Raw genomic sequence first — 22,286 nt, forward strand, 5'->3', positions numbered from 1 at the left:
GTGTTCACTGAGAGCTACTTGATGCTAGGCAGTGTGCCAGGCATTTTCACGTAAGATGAGCATATTATCACAACCATCTTGTGAGATTGATATGGGCATTATTAACATTTTACATATAAGGCTCAGAGATGGTAAGTGACCTGCCTGAAATCATTCATGCATAGCTAAAACATGGTGGAACTGAGATTTTAATTTAAGTCTTTCAAGTCAGTGCTCTTTCCATTCTACCACAGTTTGTGTACTATAACTATTAGTCTATCAGTCTTCTTTGTTTTTAAAAAAATATTTCAAAATGATAAAGCTGTAAATTTTTATAAATGAAGATTCTCTAACTATACTGTCTTTTACCATCCATGATTTCTGTTTGCTCAGTATCTTTCTTAAAAGGTCTGTAGAGCTGGGGCTCCTGGGTGGCTCAGTCAGTTAAGTGTCTGACTTTGGCCTAGATCATGATCTCACTATTCCTGAGTTCGAGACCCACATCGGGTTCTGTGCTGACAGCTCAGAGCCTGGAGCCTGTTTCAGACTCTGTGTCTCCTTCGCTCTCTACCCCTCCCCCACACTGTGTTTGTCTCTCTCTCAAAAATAAACATTAAAAAAAGGTGGGGGGGGGGCTGAAGAGCTATGTGGTCTCTAAAATATCAACTTTTTTCTAATATATATTAGACAGTCTATAAGGATATAATTATATGACTTGAAAATAAATAGAGCAAAAGATATTTTCCCATGGCATTTTCGATGAAGTCCTTGAAGAAAGTAGGGTTGGAAACAATATTTAAAAATTTTTTTTGAATGTTTATTTATTTTTGAGAGGGAGAGAAAGAGCATGAGCAGGGGAGGGGCAGAGAGAGAGGGAGACACAGAATCCGAAGCAAGCTCCAAGCTGTCAGCACAGAGCCCAACGCGGGGCTCAAACTCTCGAGCTGTGAGATTATGACCTGAGCCGAAGTCGGACGGTCAACCAACTGAGCCACCCAGGTGCCCCATGGAAACACTATTTTACATTCCTATATTATTTGTGCTAAGTTTATGAATCTCTCACTCATATCAGTAAAACCAAATTCATAGATTTCTGATGTGTTTTAGGAATTTATACAACTTAGCAAATTTGTCTTTAACTCTTTATCTACTTTGGGCAGTTATGAATAAAACTATAAATATTCATCTTCAGACTTTTGTGTGGACAGAAGTTTCCAATTCCTTTGGGTAAATAGAAAGGAGTGTGATTGCTGGATCATATGGTCAGAATATATTTGGTTTTATTAAAAAAAAGAAAAAGAAAAAAAAGAAAACCACCAAACTGTCTTCGAAAGTGACTTATACCATTTTGCCTTCCCACTGGCAATGAAAGAGAGTTCCTGTTGATACACATTCTCGCTAGCATTTGGTGTTGTCAATGGTCTAGATTTGGGCATTCTATTAGATGTGTGATGGTGTCTTTTGTTGTTTTAATATTCATCTCCCTGATGATCTATGAAGTAGAGCATCTTTTCGTATGCTTATTTTCCATCTGCATATCTTCTTTAGTGAAGGGTCTGTAAAGTCTTTGGCTCATTTTTTAATTGGGTTGTTTTCTTATTGTTGAGTTTTAAGAGTTTCTTTGTATATTTTGGATAACAGTCCTTCATCAAATGTGTCTTTTGCAAATATTTTCTCCTAGTTTATGGCTTTTTTTTCCTAATTCCCTTGATATTGTCTTTCACAGAGCTGAAGTTTTTAATTTTAATAATTTTTTCATGGATCATATCTGTAGTGTTGGATCTAAAAAGGCGTCACCATACCCAAGATCATCTAGGTTTTCTCTTATGTTCTTTTCTAGGTCTTATAGTTGTGTGTTTTACATTAAGTCTATAGTCTCAGTCTTGAGTTCATTTTTGTGAAGGGGATAAGGTCTGTATGTAGATTCATTTTTTTTACATGTGAATGTCTAGTTTTTCCAGCATCATTTGTTAAAGAGACTGTCCTTTGCTCCATTGTATTCCCTTTGCTCCTTTGTCAAAGGTTTTTGACTGTATTCATGAGGGTCTATTTCTGGGCTATCTGTTGTGTTCCATTGACCTTTTTGTCCATTCTTTCACCAATACCATGCTGTCTTGATTACTGTAGCTTCATAGTAAGTCTTAAAGTATGGCAGTGTCAGTTCCCCCAACTTTGTTCTTCTCCTTTGCTATTGTAGAAGCTATTCTGTCTCTTTTGCCTCTTCACATAAACTTGAGAATCAGTTTGCCAATAGCCATGAAATAACTTCCTGGAATTTTTACTAGGATTGCATCAAATCTATAAATCAAGTTAAGAAATGACATCTTGACAATATTGAGTCTTCCTGTCCATGAACACAGAATATCTCTCCACTTATTTAATTCTTTGATTTTGTTCATCTCAGTTATATAGTTTTCCTATTTATATCTTGTATATATTTTGTTAGATTTATACCTAAGTGTGCCATTTTTGGTATGCTACTGTAAATGCTATTGCGCTTTTAATTTTAAATTCCACTCGTTAATTGTTGGTGTACAGAAATGTAATATAATTGATTTTTGCATATATACCTTATATCCTGCAACCTTGCTGTAACCACTTACTCATTCCAAGAGTTTTTATGTGAATTCTTTCAGATTTTCTACATAGACAATCCTGCCATCTGTGAACAAAGATCGTTCTTTTTTCCTAATCTATAATACTTATATGTCCTTTTCATGCCTTATTGTACTAGAAGGAACTTCCAGTATGTTGAAAAATAGTGGTGAAAGAGGACATCCTTGACTTCTACCTGATCTTAGTGGGAAAGTTTCAAGTTTCTCGCTCTAGGTTTTTTGTAGATGTTTATCAAGTTGAGGACATTTCTCTCTGTTCCTAGTTTACTGAGAGTTTTTATCATGAATGGGTTTGGATTTTGTCAAGTACTTTTGATGCATCTATTCATATGATCATTTGATTTTTCTTTTCTAATTTGTTGATGTGATGGATTACATTAATTGAGTTTTAAATGTTAAATGAGCCTTATATACTTGGGATAAATCTCAGTTAGTATAGTATATAATTCTTCTTATGCATCGTGGATTATATTTACTAATAATTTGTTGAAGATTTTTGTGTCTTTATTCATGAGAGATAGTGATCTGTAGTTTCTTTTGCATGTGATCTCTTTTTCTGGTTTTGATATTAGGGCAATGCTGGCCCCATAGATTGAGTTAGGAAATATCTCTTCTGCTTCTGCCCTCTGAAAGACATTGTACAGAATTGGTATAATTTCTTCCTTAAATATTTGCTAGAAATCAGTGACTCCACATAGGCCTGATGATTTCTTTTTTGGAGGTTATTAATTATTGTTTAAGTTTCTTTAACAGATATAGGGCTATTCAGACCTTCTGTTTTTTCTTGTATGAATTTTGTCTGATTGTCTTTCAATTTATTGGTCCATTTCCTTGAAATGGTCATCAAATGTGTGGACATGGAGGTGTTCATAATATTCCTTTATTATCCTCTTAATTTCCATAAGATCTGTAGTGATGTCCCCTCTCTCATTTCTGATACTAGTAGTTTGATTCTCCCCCCACACCCTGCCTTTTTTTCTTTTTTAGTTAGCCTGGCTAGAGGCTTTATTGATTTTTGCTCTAATTATTATTATTTCTTTTCTTCTATTTCATTTGGATGGTGATAATATTTCCAGACAGTCTTTGACAAGGTTTTATTTGAGAGATTAATTTAAAAGTTATTCAAGAATGTGGTGAGTGACTTTTGTTAATAGAGGAAACATCTACACTATAAACAAAGGGGAAGAAAGATGGACAGACCTTTGGAAATAGAAGTGAAAACAGTGGAACGATCTAAGGATTATTGCTTAAATCAACACTTACTAATTTTGATTGTATGGACAACTAACACAGAAACTTTCAAGTACATAGCTAAAAGAGAAGCACTTCAGGGGTGCCTGGGTGGCTCAGTCAGTTAAATGTTCAACTTCAGCTCAGGTCATGATCTCACAGTTTGTGGGTTCAAGCCCTGCATCAAGCTCTTTGCTATCAGTACAGAACCTGCTTCGGATCCCTCTCTTTCTGCCCCTCCCCAGCTCTCTCTCACTATTTCTCTCAAAAATAAATAAAACATTTAAAGAAAAGAGAAGCACTTCAGGCAATAAAATGACCAGCTGATGGTTTAGGCAAATTGCCTCTCATATTGATCAAAACTTTTCCCAATATATTTGCTCTGAACAATGTACTCTAGATGGGGTGAGGCCGCTAGATCATTCAGCCTATATTTGTCATTTTTGATTTTTAGTGTTCCCTTCTAGTGCTATGACTGTCATGATTGCAGACTCCTAGAATGTTTCTTTTGTTTAAATTAACCTTTTCTTGTTTCTCTATACATATATTGACAAGCTGAGAAAGAACATAGATAAACTTTTAATATTCAAAAATCCAAAGTGCTTTCCATATTTAAAAAGTGCATGTCCCTTCGTATTCCACTCTATAATTCATGTCTATGATGACAATTAGTTCTATAACACAAGAACAGGAGTGTTATTTGGGTTTCTTACATCCTAGTTCCCTGCCATTTACATGAGGTTGGAGTCAATCTCCTAGATAACTTGATAGTCAAGTCCAAATGTACAATTCTAACTTTTCTCTGGAAATGAAGCTCCACTACTCCTCCTTGATTTCTTTCCCATTGTTTAACAGGGCTGTGGTGATTTACACAATTGGTTTACTCTTTAGAAGATTCTTTGCCTTCTTTCAAGATAACCTTGGTCTCATAAAAGCCAATTTTATTAAAGTGATTATTAGTAGTATAATCATGACATTGATACAATAAGAATTAACAAGGGTGATTATTTAGTAACATGTACCCATAAATGTCAGGAAATTTTTGAAAGAGAATGTGAATAAACAGAGAACTAAAGATTTTAATTTGTGCAAGTCTGTTTATGGAAGAATAATGCAGGCCATTTTTATATAATAAAAGGGGACTAAAATATCATTATAAGTTTTCCTAAAGCAGTTAGTATGCAGGACATTATAAGGAATTGTTCAAATACAAAACAGACAAATCCTATCTTTATATCATTTTATTTCAGTTGCTGTCACAGCATAAAGAAAAAAGCACAGCATAAAGAAAGATCATTTTGAATCACACTTTGAAGTATTAGACCACTTTAAAGTAAGATGAAAACTGAGTAGTCTGTCTGAATCTGTAAAACCATAAGCAATACAGATAAGATTCTACAACTAGCCTGTTAACTTGAAATGCTTGGTTTATTTTTCATAATGTAATGTTATTTTTATCAAAGTAATACATGAACAACTGTTGCTAAGCTAAATATATCAAAATAGTATCAGTCTGCTTTTTAAAAATGTTTTTTAATGTTTATTTTTGAGAAAGAGAGAGAGAGAGCGTGAGCAGGGGAGGGAGAGATAGAGGGACACACAGAAACCAAAGCAGGCTCCAGGCTCTGAGGTGTCAGCACAGAGCCTGACACAGGCCTCGAACTCATGAACCACGAGATCATGATCTGAGCCAAAGTCAGATGCTCAACTGACTGAGCTACCCAGGTGCCCCTAAATGTTTTTTTAATGCTTGTTTGAGATATATATAGAGAGAGACAGAACATGAGTGAGGGAGGAGCAGAGAGATGGAGACAGAGTCTGAAGTAGGTTCCAGGCTCTGAGCTGTCAGCACAGAGCCCAACTTGGGACTCTTGTACAGAATTGGCTCACAAGCCATGAGATCATGACCTGAGCAAGGTCATATATTAACCAACTGAGCCACGCAGGCACCCCTCAAAATACTATCAGTCTCCTAATAACCCCACCTAATCCTGCTTAGCCACTTTTAACTCTTCTGGTATTTATCTCCATATTTCTGAATAAATGAATAGACTACCATCTGTTGATTTACTCATTTTAGTGTTACTTATTCACTTGCTATTTATTGTAGATGCGGAGTCCATCTCTTGACACTTCTTCCACTCTTCCATCTTCCCAGTATTCTCTTATCATAATTTTATATCATATTTTTAAAGTCAGTAAGAGCTACTTTTATTATAAAGACTATGTAAATATTGTTCATTGCTTAGCAAAGTGATAAAATGTGATTTTATTTTCCTGTGATTGTTTGTCCTAATGTTAATCACTGCCATATTTTTTAATTTGCTCAGGTTTAAAAAAAAAACTCTACTTCTTTTGTCTTTCTCTCCACCCCACGCCCAAGTCCCACCAATGACTCTACTTAATGCCAACAATTTAATTTTTCACACTCTGCAACTTACAAAATAGTGCTTTTTTCCCCCTCACTCAAAACGATTTTTCCTACATTCTTCTTTCTTCCTTCTCCACAATGGACTAGTAGTTCTCTGAACCTGCTGCCACTGGACACAAAAGAGTCAGATGAGAGGAGACTGATTTTTGAGGTCAATGTAAAGTTAGAGAATTTATAGGGTATCAAGGAACTAATTTGTTTCTATGAATATAAATTAGAAAGGTTGCCAGTATCTTTATCCTACCATTTCAAATGTCAAGTATTTGAGTTCCTATGTAGAACTATATTCATATAGAAAAATGTTATAATAGGATTTATGATATATATCTAACAGAGTTTACTTGGGTGTTTTTATAGTTTGTTATAAAACAGTATAATATGTTGGATTTTTTGTTACATACTGTGAGTGAGTGTATACCCTATGGAGTGGTGGTGGAATTTTTTTTTTTTTGGTGGTTTTATTACTATTTTAGCATGGAAATAATTTGCTTTGGAGTTATTCTTCATTTTGGGAATTGGTTTTTAGCCATTGGTGAAAAATTCTTATAAGGCATACTTGACCAATCTAAGGACTGCTAGGAATAATTAGAACTAAGAACTTAAGAGTAAAGAAGAGGGGAAAAAACTTTGAGTGGTGGTGCAGTACCAGAGATTTGTTGGAGCATAACATTAGACAAGATGAGGGAAATGGAGGCAAAGTACACCCCAAGAACACAGGTGAGTGGAGGTGAGGTTTGAAAGCAGGAACTGAGACCAATATGGGAGAGGATGTTGGTGTTCTGGTCTATCTTGATGTAGGCATGAATGGGAAAGCCCATATCAGAGGTTACATATTTCCGTATTAAAAAAGGAGGTTGGAATTTTGTGTGATGTGCATGTGTTGATTTTCCATCAGTGTTGCTATGCTGAGTATTTGTTTCTCTTTAGAGGCACCTGGATCTACCACTTGTAACCAGGCAATAAACACAGGCACCAATAAAATATGGATTCAAGCAGAGCCTTAAATGGACAAGAGGGCCTGTGAGGAAATACCCTGAATTTCTTAAAATCTAGAGCTGGAAAAGATATTAAGTATTTTATTGCCTATCCTCTCCAAGAAAGGACTTCTTAGGTAGATTGCGCTACCACACCTGTCTCAATTTTACTTATTCCTTGTAGATATTAAAAATAGCATAATTGTATCCTGATAAACAAGCTTATGCTTAGAAACGCATCATAGTTGCTTCAGGGTACATGCTGAACATCAAGAAAACCATAAAAATTTTAATTTTCTAGCCATGCTTATGTTTATCTCATACAGATTTCTTGAACAGAAATCCAGTGAATGTATTAAGTTTTCCTAAGGCTCTCTTAAACTGCCTGTCTGGGTCGTGTTCAGCAGTACTCATTGAGGGCTTACCATATATCAGATACACTGGCTACAGACTGAAAGAAGTATGAAAAATAAGTACACTGTGATGCTTGCCCTGTAAGATTTTATAATCTGGTTGAGAAATAAAACATAAGTAAATGCGGTTCCTGAGTGGCTCAGTTGGTTAAGCATCTGACTTTAGCTCAGGTCATGATCTCACAGTTCATGGGTTCAAGCCCCGCGTTGGTCTCTGTGCTGACGGCTCAGAGCCTGGAGCCTGTTTTGGATTCTGTGTCTCCCTCTCTCTCTGCCACTCCCCTGCTCGCACTCTGTCTCTCTCTGACTCAAAAATAAATAAACATTAAAAAAAAGTAAGAAAAAACATAAGCAAATGAATTTATAACAAAGAAAACAATAAATGAAAAGTATTAAACATGCTCCATGGAAAATTAGTATTATAGGAGTGATCCAAAATAGGAGGAGAAGACTTTAGACCATGTGCTGAGAGATCTAGCTTCATGGGGAAGTTGGAATTGAATAGGCAGAGAAGAATGACCTGTTTATTTACTCAGCAAATACTGAAACTTTTCTATGTATCAAACACTATAATGGATATTAGAGTGACAGCATAAACAAAAGAGATTAAGTTTCTGCTCTCATGTTCTAGTGCTCATATATTTCATGAAGAAGATAGACAGTAATAAATAATTGGAGCTAGGGGCACCTGAGTGGCTCAGTCGGTTAAGTGTCTGACTTCGGTTCGGATCATGATCTCGCTGTTTGTGAGTTCGAGCCCCGCATGGGGATCTGTGCTGACAGCTCAGCACCTGGAGCCTGCTTCCAATTCTGTGTCTCCCTCTCTTTCTGCCCCTCCCCCATTCTCACTCTGTCTCTCTCTCTGTCTCTCTCTCTGTCTCTGTCTCTCTCTCTCTCTCTCTCTCTCTCTCTTCCCCCCCCCCCCGGAAAAATAAACATTAAAAAATAATTGGAGGTAGATCAAGACATATAGTCGTTTTTAGTTACACATGTGCACGCGCGCACACACACACACACACACACACACACACACACACACACACCTAGTTGCTTACATCAAATATGTTCCCTTTACATCAGCCCAAAGTTAGTCATGTGATTGCACCTAGCTGCAAAGGAGGCTGAGAAATATAATCTATAATCTTTCTTTTTTTTTCCTCTTAAAGTTTATTTATTTTGAGAAAGAGAGCATGAGCAGGGGAGGGGCAGAAAGAGGGAGAGAGAGTATGCCAAGCAGGCTCTGCACTGTCAGCACAGAGCCCGATGTGGGGCTCAAACTCACGAACCGTGTGACCATGACCTGAGCTGAAACCAAGAGTCAGCCACTTAACTGAGCCCCCCAGGCGCCCGTGAGAAATGTACTCTTTCTAATACATGGCCATGTGCCATACTTAAAATTATTTTACTATGAAAGAAGGGGATGGTGAATATTGGAATTCAACTGACAGCCTTGGCCACAGAGACTTCAGGGTTACTGGTAGCCAGAGCTAGAATATTCCTTAGAAGTTTTGGCTCTCTTCAATATTTTCAACATACCATCAACTAAAGCCTAAAGTTGACATACCATATAATATGGCAGAAATACTATTGGCTTGCCAATTGCACAGTGCTGCTATAGGGACCCTGTCTTTGCCCAGTGTTTCTAACCCTCTTCATCTGACAATAGAACTTCCTTTCTTTTGACTAAACAACATTCTCCTGTGTGGTTTTGCTGGGGATGCCCTTTAGAGGGTAGACATGAGACACAGGCCTGGCCACTAATTGTACTCCATCCCCCCTATCATTTATTGGCCCAGATAATGGGCACACTTCTCAGGCCAGGGCAGTGTTTTATATGAATACACTGAGAAGAATAAACTCTCTTCCCTGTGGATCACTACGTCCAGATGTTATCATACTGGAGCTTTCTTTGACCATGCTCCTCTCTTCTTTACCACCATCACATGAAGAAAACGTCTCTTTTTTTAAAAAGAAAGAAAGGAGTTGAACTCACAGAAATAAGGGAAACTGAAAGATGGAGAGAAAAAAAATCTTTGACATCCTTTGACTCCTTTGACACAGTTCTAGCCAATGAGATATAAAGAGAAGTGTTCAATAGATTTCTAGGAAAGTCTTTACCTTCTTGCTTTTCCACCTTCCTGGAATAGTGACAACGGAAGTGACCAGCGACTTGTGACCGTGAGGCAAAACATGATGACAGAGACGAGGACCAAAAGCACACACTAAGGATACCAAAATGGAGGATAAAATGATCCTGAGATGCAAGTGACATCATGGAGCCACTGTAACTGGCACTGGACTTTAAGTTATATGAGGAAAATAGGCATAAGTTAAGCCAGTAATTTTTGGCTTTTTATTACATAAGGCCAGACAAAATCTTCACTGATACAGACAGTGTTAAAATATTCTAAGATATAGATGATAAAACCCAGGGAAAGTGCTGATCACACAATACAATTTGAGGCATAACAAGTTCTTAAGTTGATAAATGGATTCCTTAACTCATAGGAATTCCTCTATCTGTTCACAGAGATGGAAAAGAGAGGTATATACCATCAAAAGAGCTAGAAGGTATTGTGACTGATTGTATGTTTGATGGAGACAGGTTGGGTACATACTGTGGAGGGCCTTGAATACTGGGCTAAAATGTTTTAAGGAAGCAGTAGAGAGGAGTTGAAGTTAGCTGAACTGGTGAATAACTTAAACAGGTGTCCTTCTGAACTCAGACCCATTTTAGACTGAACTTCTCAGTTTTCCTCACACACTGTTAGTTAAAATGGTAATATTACAGTTATCTTTTTCTTTGTTCTAATTCAATACAGTATATTGTATTCTAATATAGTATCCGATTATTTCAGTCAGGATTTGAAATAGCTGTAGCATATAATATCACCCATTGTTTCCAGGGGCTACAATTATTCTTAAAAAAAAGAAAAGAACACAATGCACACTCTTTTAAAATTGACTAAACAGAAGAATGAGAAGGCTGAGATTGCCCTGGGTGATGTTCATCTGGCTGCAGTAATTACGCTGTTATTCCTGGCTAGCAAGTAACTATCTTATTAAGCCCACTTACAGAAGTAGTGTATGTAAGGAGTAACACATGCTCATTTTCAAATCAGTGTTTTAGAGTAAATAAAAATTTTATAGCAAAATAAAAACCACATTTTTAGGGGCAAAGAATAGAACCGCATTGCGGGGCGTCTGAAGGTGGGGTTCTTTGATCCACACACTACATATCCTGAAGAAGAATGTAGACAATTATAACACTAATTGAGCATTTCTTCCTTTGCCCTCTCCTTCCTCCTCCATTTAACCACTTGGCTTTAGCCACATCCTTAGCTCTCCTTTCCTTTCAGTCTCTGGTAATGACTTACTTGGTGACCCATCCAATGCATGCTTGGTACCTGTTCTTACACTCTCTTTGATAGCTAAAAAATCTGTTCCTTAAGAAAAATCTCATTTACGGGGCACCTGGGTGGCTCAGTTGGTTAAGTGTCCGACTTCGGCTCAGGTCATGATCTCATGGTTTGTGAGTTCGAGCCCCGCATCCAGCTCTATGCTGATAGCCCAGAGCCTGGAGCCTGTTTCAGATTCATTCATTCATTCATTCATTCTCTGTCTCTGTCTCTCTCTGTCTCTCTCTCTCTCTCTCTCTCTCTCTCTGCTCCTCCCCTGCTCATGCTCTGTCTCTCTCTCTCAAAAATAAAATAAACATTAAAAAAATTTAAAAAAAGAAAAATCTCATTTACAAAAAAAATTACTTTAGCCATCAGAAAATATACAGTACTTATTCTATTTATTCAGTATTTCTAAAGTAATTGTGAATAGTCCCAACTTAAGTAACGGTTCCATTTCCCCAGACTTTCTGCTATCATTTATTGTATTTGGCTTGTCTATAACTACCTAAAGAAAAAAGAACTACATAAAGCACTGTATCCAACTGTCAATGAAGCATGAGAAAGTTACATTTAAAAAAATAATGTTACTACCTTAAAGCTGGTCAGAACAGGTAAAAACCCCTGAGATAAATCTCATCTCCTTTCTCAATTAGCTCCTCTCCTCTCAGGATTGCTAGTCCTTCACATCTGTTCTATGTTAATATTTTTTCCTCTCTGTACTAAGTTATAGGTCTTTTCTCATATCTTCAATCTTATCTCTTAATAACTGCTCCTTTCTCACATTTTTGTGTAATTTCTAATGCTTTCTTTTAATACTTTAATTCTCATGACCTAGAAGAATGCTTGTGTATAAGGAGAAACACTCTAGGAAAATAGTTCATAAGTAATTCATTATTTTCTACGTAAAAATACGATAAATGAGCTAACTGTTCAAAATAACTGAGGTTCCATCATTTGCTGGGCTTTCTATATGACAGTTTGTTCTAACAAGCAAGCCTCTGGGATTTCAATTACTATTACATAAAAGAACCAACTTTTAAAAAATATTAACATCAGAGCCATGGGAATGTATATAATTCTCATCTAAGATTTCATACATTTTTAAATTGCTTATTTCTAAAACTTTGGCTCTTCATCAAAGGCTTTCTGCAGCATATGACGAAAAATCCTCTCACAGAGTATAGAGGTATATAAAATAAACACCAAAGCCTAAACCCAATAATCTTCCTTCTTTACTTTTTAAAGTTTCTTGACTTCAGCAAATGTGCTATAGATACCTTCCCACCTTTCATTCTAAAAATTGGCCCATTCAGTAATGCACATTTGGAAGACACAAAAGGACCCTGGGGAGATGGAAATATTCTGTATTGTGATTGTGGTGGTGGTTGCACAATTGTATACATTAATTAAAGCCCATCCCACTATACCTTCTTAAGGCATATATTCTATTATTTACAAATTATACACTGGTAAACCTGGCTTAAAAAAAGGTTTGGCCACTCAGCACAGCTTTGGAAGACACAAAGTCCACTGACAACAGTGATTTCCATTAATGTCGGAGTATCTGTTACTGAGGTGGCTACCCAGAATCTATAACACCAGCCAACACTTTTTGGGTACTTCCTATGTGCCAGATGGTTAAGTGTATTATATAGCCTAACTGCTTTAGTCCTAACAACGACCCTCTGAATTGAGGGCTTTGTCTCAGATTATACAGATATGTAAGCTGAGTCTCAAGAAAATCACATAATTTGCCCAAGGTTATTAGCTGATAAGTATCAAAGCCCAGATATTTGCCCCACCCCCTACTCTGAGAATGTATTGGTTGGAAGAGGTGTTAAAGGTAGTTCAGTGACCTAACTGGTCTGGATGTGGTTGTTTACAGGGAAAATTAAAATCTAAATTAACTGTTCTTAAATAAAATTATCTCTTACTGTATTGCAATGGTAAGCCATCAAAGGATCTAAAACAAGAGTATGACCTAATCACGTTCACATTTGGAATAGTGACAGATGCATTAGTTAGGGAGACCATTGGAAGCTCTAGCAGTAATCCAGATGACGAGAGCCTGAAATTCACTGATTTAAGGAAGAAGAGGAAGAAATCCAGGAATGGGCAGTCTCTGCATTTGCTTGAAAAAATGTATGTAAGGAAGAAAGCTCTGAGAAAAAAAGGTTATAGTTACTCGTTATTATCCTTTTTGAGTAAAAATATGATAAATGAGCTGATTCATCTCAGGGCATATGTTATTGGAAAGATAGTGTTCCAGATCATTCTTTCTCCAGCTATTCTAAATTGGATGACAAAGAACAAAGACTCTTATGCCACCTGTTTGCTGACAGGCAACAGTTAGTTCTAAATTCAGAGGCCACTGATTAGGATTTCCTTGCACTTTGTACCTTCTTGAACTCATGGTCAGCCTCAGTATTTCATTTGTGCCTCCAAAGAAAAATGTTGGAGTGGATTGTTGTCCTTATAAAGGATTCAAGAAATGGTTATTGTTTAGTTGTTTATTGTTTTTTTAATGTTTATTTATTTTCAGAGAGAGAGCATGAGCAGGGGAGGGTCAGAGAGAAGAGAGAGAAAATCCCAAGCAGGCTCCACACCGTCAGTACACAGCCCTATGTGGGGCTCAAACTCAGGAACCATATCATGACCTGAGCTGAAACAAAAAATTGGACATTTGAACAACTTAGCCACCTAGGCACCCCTGGTTTTATTTCTAGATAAGGAAAAAACAAAGATGTTTAAATATCAATGGGTAGGTTTCAGTTGGAAGGGAGGTTGAAATATGTTAGGATGAGAAGGAAAAATCCATAGTGTAATTCCTAAAATAATATCCTACAAGTAAAAGCAGAGGGGTTGATGTTAGGAAAAAATACACCTCTTCTAATAGAACAAAAAGGGAGAAAAAGAGCACGGTCACAGATGTAAGCAGATGCAAGTATATTCAAGAATTCAGTAGTAGGAAGTTGAGAAGGTGCCCATTTGATTATTTTTTATTCCAGAAGTAGGATATAAGACAACTGTTAAGGAATGATACAGAGCTCGGAAATCTGAGATGGAAGGCAGGTACCTATTTATTTTATTTAAACTTTAATGTTTTCCCTAATAAGTATAGATTATAATTTATAGAGATACATACAAAATAATGGTAAAATATAAAAATTGCTAAAAATTAAGACCCAACAAACAAAAACACAACATAATTTCAGGCTACAAGGCCTGAACCTCAGATTTGACTCTTAATTTCCGGCAGACAAAAGAAAGGAAGATTCAGATCCTAATAAGTTTACTTAAAAGTTTGCTGCTTTTTAAAATGTATAGATCTTTGTAAATGCACTTTTTATTTTAGAATAGTTTTTTTAATAAAAAAAAAATTTAATGTTTGTTTATTTTTGAGAGAGCACAAGAGGAGGAGGGACAGAGAGAGAGAGAGAGGCAGACATAGATTCCAAAGCGGGCTCCAGACTCTGAGTTGTCAGCACAGAGCCCGATGCGGGGGTCGAACTCATGAATCATGAGATCATGACCTGAGCTGAAGTCTGATATTCAACCAACTGAGCCACCCAGGCGCCCCCATTTTAGAATAGTTTTAGATTTATAGAAAAATTGCAAAAATAGTATAAAGGGTTCTCATATACCCTGCATCTAGTTTTCACTGTTACTAACATATTGCATTAATATGTATGGTACATTTGTCACAACTAATGAACCAGTATTGATATAATTATTAACTAAATTCTATGCTTTATTCAGATTTCCTCAGTTTTCCTAAGAAAATTTTATAATGTCCTTTTCTGTTCCAACATCCCATTAATATCATGTTACATTTATTATGTCTTCATAGGCTCCTCTAGACTATGACAGTTTCTTATATTTTCCTTGCTCTTGATGACCTTAACAGTTTTCAGGAGTACTGGTCAGGTGTTTTTGGAGTTTCATGTAATTTGGATTTGTCTGATGTTGAGGGGAGAGTATCTACATAAATCTTTTGGAATTGTACTGTACAAGAGAGTTTCCTATTTTTCTTCACTTAGGATATATGTTATAAATAGAATAAAGGTTCCTTTCACACTCAAAGATTGTAAAAATTGATAGTATCAGTTGCAACTGTATTTTATCCCTTAAATACCAAGCATCTTCTTAGTCTCTCAGAGCTCTAGTATTTTCATCTGCAAAATGAAAGATTTGGACTTTGCTAGCTGCCTTTCACCTGTTTTTCTAGTCTTTCACTGGTGTGTTTGATGACCTGAGGGAAAGCCCAAGACTGACCTCCAGTGGTAATTAGTGCTTCTCTCCAAGAAATAAATACTTGTTTGTTGACTTGAGAGGAGTTGAAATGAGATAGTTAAGAAAAAGTAACACAGCAAATCCATTTCTAATGTATTCATTTACTGGTAGTTAATAGCAAATCTCAATTTATCTATGATATGACTAGAGAAATTTCTTTCTAGAAGTGACCCCAAAATACCTTTTTTCTGCTCTGAAATTTGAGCCATTTGGGGAGAAATGAGTCTAAACTCTCTTCATTGTATATGTAACTCTAATTCTGGATATAACCATTTCATAAATGTCTCTTTTGCTTAGGTGACTTCCTCACAGTAATTTAGTAGCGATTTTTTTGCAGTCATTAATTTTGGTACTCTTAAAATATTTTCTGACATTGACTTCTCACTTTTCTTATTTTTTCTTGAGGCTTCTCTCTCCTCACGGAACCATATTCACATAAATTCTAAGAGATTTTCCCCCCCAGTAATCTCGGGAGATATTTGTGAACTTATGGAAGTTGGATGTACCCCTATCGGGGAAATTCCTATGTTGTTTTCAGCATTCTCCAGGAGTGGATCTAGGTGCCCTGAGATCTGAAATTGTTCCTTTTTACAAAGAATACAAATTACAAATATAAAATAACCAATGTTCATGGTCTTGTAAAATGTCATGCAAGCAAGAGGGCTTGAGGCTGAACTTTCTTATTAACTTTATAGTAAATATCCCTCAAGCAGTCTTGAATGAAAATTGACATGACCACTGTGTTAGTTTTCTATTGTTGCCTTTCGTAGAAGCCTCCTGTATTCCATTGCTCATGGTCTCTTCCTTCCATCTTCAATGCCAATAATGGCAGGTCAAGTCCTCTCAGTTGGCATCTCTATGACCTTTTGTCATTGCATTGACACTTCATCTCTCTATAACCACAGCAAAGAACGGTTCTTAAGCTTTTAAGGACTCGTGGTTATACAGGGCCCAGATCATCTAACATAACCTCCCCATTTCAACATCTGTAACCTTAATCACTTCTACAAAGTCTCCTTTGCCATGGAAGGTAACATATTTACAGGTTCTGGGGATTGGGACATAGAAATCTTTAGAAGAACAGCTTTCTGTCTAACACACCCCATAGGGGTATGATTTTTGCCTTCTATTCACTTGATGATAATGATCAGTGACATAGTCTTACTGACTCAGAAAGCCAGCAGTAAACTACCAAACTCAAACAAATCTAGGCATCTTGTCTAGAGTCAAAAGACACAACAAAAAGCCCAAGTGTATCTGTTGGGAGAAGATATGATACAGAGAAAAACTTTGAAATTGTTTCTTGTATATCCAATTTGAATTTGGAAATTAGTGTTATGCTATTGTAGCAATTTGTCCCTGACTTAAAATAACAATTTTTATGAGCATTATATTGTCCAAAACAAAAATGATTACTGCACTGTCTTGATTTTTTTAATAAATCTCTTTAATGTTTGTCTTAATGGAAGACAGATTCTCATATCAAATTCTATTTTCAATCTGTTGTAATACGTTGTTTTGGTTAAATATAGGGAAAAAATCCAGCCTCATGTAGATACAGAGTCAGAAAAAGGAGTATTTTAATAACCTTTAAGATAATTGTGGGTATTCTTCTTTCTTTGTTTTTACAATAAAATTTGAGATATGGTAGTCTCCCTTTTTATCTACTTGACTTTATATTTTTCAACAGTTCTTTTGAGATATAATCCACATACCATACAATTAGTCCATTTTAAGTTTGCAGTTCTGTGGCCCTTAAAATATTCAGAGTTGTACAGCCGTCATCACTGTCAATTTTAGAATATTTTCATCACCCCAGAATGAAACCCTGCATCCCTTAACCATGGCCCTCCAATTCGCTCATCCTCCCAGCCCAGGCAACCACTAATCTCTTTTCTTTCTCTATGGATTTATCAATTTTAGACGTCTCATGTAAATAGAATCATATTATATGTGTTCTCTTATGACTAGCTCCTTTTACTTCACCTAATGTTGATATCATTCCTTTATGTTTTAGTCTGTATCGGTGCTTCATTTCTATTTACTCCTAAATTACATTTCAGTGTATGGATGTTTACCACATTTTTAAGTCCATTATTCAATGGATGGACCTTTGGTGAGTTTTCAGTTTGGGGCTATTAATAACGTGCTGCTGTAAACATTCACAAGCATGTTTTGTGTGGGTATATATTTTCATTTGTCTTGAGAATACACCTTTAAGTGGAATTGCTGGATCATATTGTAACTCTGTTTAATCATGGTAAGTTCTTAAAAGATTAGCTGCACGTGGAATGTGAAACCATAACAATGGACTTTTCTTATTCTCTTACAATGGATTTCTAGTGACTCTGACCCATGCATGATTTTGTAACATCATTCATTTGGAAAATAATTGTTTACTTAGTTCTACAGATCTTCCAAAAGTTGACACATTTTATTACATGACATCAAAAGTCACGTTTGTTGATATTACCACTTAGCTCATCAGAAAAGTCTAAATCCTGGGAAGCTGTCAGGTTCATGATAGAAAATACAAGTTTTCCATAATGCTAATTTTTGCTTGAAAGTTTAAATATTCAGAATTACATGGAATTGTAATATTTCCAGCTTTGTTCTTCTTTCTCAAGATTGCTTTAGCTATTCAGGATCTTTTGTGGTTCCTTGCAGATTTTAGGCTTATTTTTTCTAGTTCTGTGAAAAATACTGTTGGCATTTTGATAGGGGTGCATCGACTTTCTAGGTTGATTTGGGTAGTATGGATATTTTAACAATATAAATTTTTTCAGTCCATGAGCATGGTATATTTTTCCCAGTGTTTGTGTTGTCTTCAGTTTCTTTCATCAGAGTACAGGTCTTTTACTTCCTTGGTTAAGTTTATTCCTAGGAATTTTATTCTTTTGATGCAGTTGTAAATGGGACTGTTTTCTTAATTTCTCTTTATGCTACTTTGTTATTAGTGTATAGAAACACAGTGGATTTGGGTGTTGTATGGAAACCAATTTGACAGTAAATTTCATATATTAAAAAATAAAAAAAAAATAAAAAAAAATAAAAAAAAAATAAAAAAAAAAAAAAAAGAAACACAGTGGATTTCTGTATATTAATTTTGTGCCCTAAAATTTACTGAATTCATTTATTCTAATAGTTCTTTGGTGGAGTCGTTAGGGTTTGCTGTTTGTAGTATCGTGTCATCTGCAAATAATGACAGTTTTAATTCTTTCTAATAGTGTTGTGTGGTGACAGGTCGTAGCTACACTTGTGAAAATAGCATAATGTATAGAGTTGTTGAGTCACTATGTTGTACGTCTAGAATTAATGTGTGTCAACTACCAAAAAATATTTAAAAAAAAAGAATGAGATGTCCCTTTACTTATAAAACTTCTTATTGCTGCAAATATGCATAAGACTTTTGCAATAAGCTGAATAAATCTGCAAATTAACTTTCTTTATAAAATATAGTAAACATCAAATAAATTGTGTATAGGTAGTATATTAACTGGTTGAAATCTGATTTTTGTTAGTGCTTTACTTATGATGTAGTTTTTGGCAGAAATGTTACTATTGGGAAGACTGTTGAAGTGCAAATTATGTGTCTTAAAATTCTCAAGAATCATGTGTTACAAATAGTAATGAAGATGATGATAGCAATAGGTAGTATTCATTAATTGCTTACCATATGCCAGGTACTATACTGTATTATTACATGTGTTATCTCATCTGTTTCTCAAATAGCTATGTTAGAATGATTCAGATAGTACTAAGAATAAATAGACAAGAATCCCCACAGCTTTGGGTTTGGTCATCACTGGCATATATTTGTTATAGAACTGTGTGTACTACCTTGAAACAAGCCTTTTCACTCTAAGCATTGATTTTTAAAAATTTTACTGATTTAAATTCAAGTTAGTTAACATACTGTGTAGTATTGGTTTCTGGTTTAGAACCCAGTGATTCATCACTTACATATAACACCCAGTGCTCATCCCAATACGTGCCCTTCCTAATGCCCATCCCCCATTTAGCCCATCCACCCACCCACCTCCTATCCAACCCTCAGTTTCTTCTCCATCTTTAAGAGTCTCTTATGGTTTGCCTCCCTCTCTGTTTTTATCTTATTTTTCCTTCCCTTCCCCTATGTTAATCTGTTGTGTTTCTTTTTTTTTATTTAATGTTTGTTTATTTTTGAAGGATAGAGAGACAGAGCATGTGTGGGTAAGGGGCAGAGAGAGAGGGAGACAGAGAATCTGAAGCAGGCTCCAGGCTCTGAGTTGTAGGCACAGAGCCCAACATGGGGCTTAAACCCAGGAGCCATGAGATGATGACCTGAGCCAAAGTCAGACACTTAACCAAATGAGCCACCCAGGTGTCCCCTTCTGTTTCTTAAATTCCATATTTAAGACATGATATTTGTCTTTCTCTGACTTATTTTGCTTAGCATAATACACTCTACTTCCATCCACATTGTTGCAAATGGCAAGATTTCATTTCTTTTGATCGGTGAGTAGTATTCCATTGTATATATATGCCACCTCTTTTTTATCCATTCATAAGTCAGTAGACATTTGGGCTCTTTCCATAATTTGCCTATTGTTGATAAAGCACTGCTGTCAACACGGGGGTGCATGTGCCCCTTCAAATCAACATTGTGTAGTAAGTAGTAGTGCAATTGCTGGGTCATAGGGTAATTCGATTTTAATTTTTGAGAATCCTCCATACTGTTTTCCAGAGTGGCTGCACCAGTTTACATTTGCACCATCAGTGCAAAAGTGTTCCCCTTTCTCCACTTCCTCACCCACATCTTTTGTTTCCTGAGTTGTTAATTTTAGCCATTCTGATAGGTGTGAGGTGGTATCTCATTGTGGTTTTGATTTGTATTTCTCTGATGATGAATGATGTTGAGCATCTTTTCATGTGTCTGTCAGCCATCTGGATGTCTTCTTTGGAAATGTGTCTATTCATGTCTTCTGCCCATTTCTTCACTAGGTTATTTGTTTTTTGGGTGTTGAGTTTAGCAAGTTCTTTATAGATTTTGGATACCAACCATTTATCTGATACGTCATTGGCATATATCTGCTCCCATTACAATTGATTGTCTTTTATTTTGTTGTTTCCTTTACTGTGCAGAAGCTTTTTATCTTGATGAGGTCCCAGTAGTTCATTTTTCTTATTTCCCTTGCCTCCAAAGACATGTCTAGTAAGAAGTTGCTGTGGCTAAGGCCATAGAGGTTGCTGCCTGTTTTCTCCTGTAGGATTTTAATGGTTTCTTGTCCCACACTTAGGTCTCTCATCCATTTTGAATTTATTTTTGTATATGGTGTAAGAAAGTGGTCCAGTTTCATTTTTCTGCATGTTGCCATCCAGTTTTCCCAGTACTATTTGCTGAAGGGACTGTCTTTTTTTTCCATTATTACTCTTTCCTGCTTTGTTGAAGATTAGTTGACCATACATTTTTGGGTCCATTTCTGCGTTCTCTGTTCTGTTCCATTGATCTGTGTGTCTGTTTTTGTGCCAGTAACATACTGTTTTTATGATTACAGCTTTGTAATACAGCTTGAAGTCCAGAATTGTGATATCTCCAGCTTTTGTTTTCTTTTTCAACATTACTTTGGTTTTTCAGGGTCTACTGTAGTTCCATACAAACTTTAGGATTGTTTATTCTAGTTCTGTGAAGAATGCTGGAGTTATTTTTTTTTTTCAACGTTTATTTATTTTTGGGACAGAGAGAGACAGAGCATGAACGGGGAAGGGACAGAGAGAGAGGGAGACACAGAATCGGAAACAGGCTCCAGGCTCTGAGCCATCAGCCCAGAGCCTGACGCGGGGCTCGAACTCACGGACCGTGAGATCGTGACCTGGCTGAAGTCGGACGCTTAACCGACTGCGCCACCCAGGCGCCCCTGGAGTTATTTTGATAGGGATTGTATTGAGTGTGTAGATTGCTTTGGGTAGTATAGACTCACTCTAAGAATTCTTATAAGCAGTCTTTAAGACCAGGAATTATTTTATGGTAGGTGTTTTGTTTTTTATATCATTTTTTCCATAATTTGACTTCAGTTTTTATTTTAACACTAGTAAAATGAACTGGAAAGTCTCCTAGCCTTTCTATAAACTTAAAAAGTATTGTTTTTCTTTTGAGAAATAATGTTCTCATAGAATGGATATGATTTAATTTTTCCATTAAAAATATAGATGGAGGTAAGATAACATGTGATGTGTAACAGTTTTAGGAGTCATATCTGAGGACTCAGTGTGGTAAGGATGGTGATGATGATGACAGTCATTCTTTGTATACTTATTATTAGTATGGTAAGTACTGTATGAGCATTATCTCATTTCTCTCTATAACCCTGTAAAATTTAGGTATGTTTCTTATTCTCATTTTTCAAAGGGGAAACTGAAGCACAGATTTTTTTTTTTAGTTATTTTCCCAAGATTGTATAATTGGCAAGTGATGAAGCCAACATTCCAACCCAAATTGCATGTCTAAAATACTTGCTACCTTTGCCATTAGACTAGCATTCTGGATTCCTGATGCTGGCTTTAGGGTATGTTTCTTAACTTCTTTAATCTTCAATGCCCTCCTCTATCAAATGAGAGTAAGAGTAGCAGTTCTTAGCTTTTCATAACTTTTTGAGGGTCACAAAGGGTTTGGGGTCTTTGGGGGCCACGTTGTGAGTATAAACGAGAAAACGAAGTATTCAGTAAAATTCTTGATACACAGAAGTGCTCAGTAAATGATAATGTCTAAAGCAATAATAATAATGAAATAAAGTGTCTCTTTGCGTACCTCATCTTCAACCATATGGCCCTTACTGCTGTGCTGCAATATAAACATCCTCCTGACTCTGCCTTCTGTCTTATTTTAAGCCAATCCAATGGACAGAACAGCCAAGAGTGATTATCCTAAAGTTTATTTAGGGTTTTAGCATTCCTTTGTTAAAAACCTCCAG

General features: G+C 36.1%; 1 protein-coding gene across 6 annotated transcripts in view; it reads left to right on the plus strand.

Annotated features, from left to right (window-relative positions):
* VPS13B (vacuolar protein sorting 13 homolog B) overlaps positions 1–22,286 on the plus strand; it is an 803,192-nt gene that overhangs the window by 528,785 nt on the left and 252,121 nt on the right. The gene's annotated exons all lie outside the window — the stretch shown is intronic.

This window comes from Panthera onca, chromosome F2 (genome assembly GCF_046562875.1).
Source record: "Panthera onca isolate mPanOnc1 chromosome F2, mPanOnc1 haplotype 2, whole genome shotgun sequence".
NCBI classification, from domain to species: domain Eukaryota; kingdom Metazoa; phylum Chordata; class Mammalia; order Carnivora; family Felidae; genus Panthera; species Panthera onca.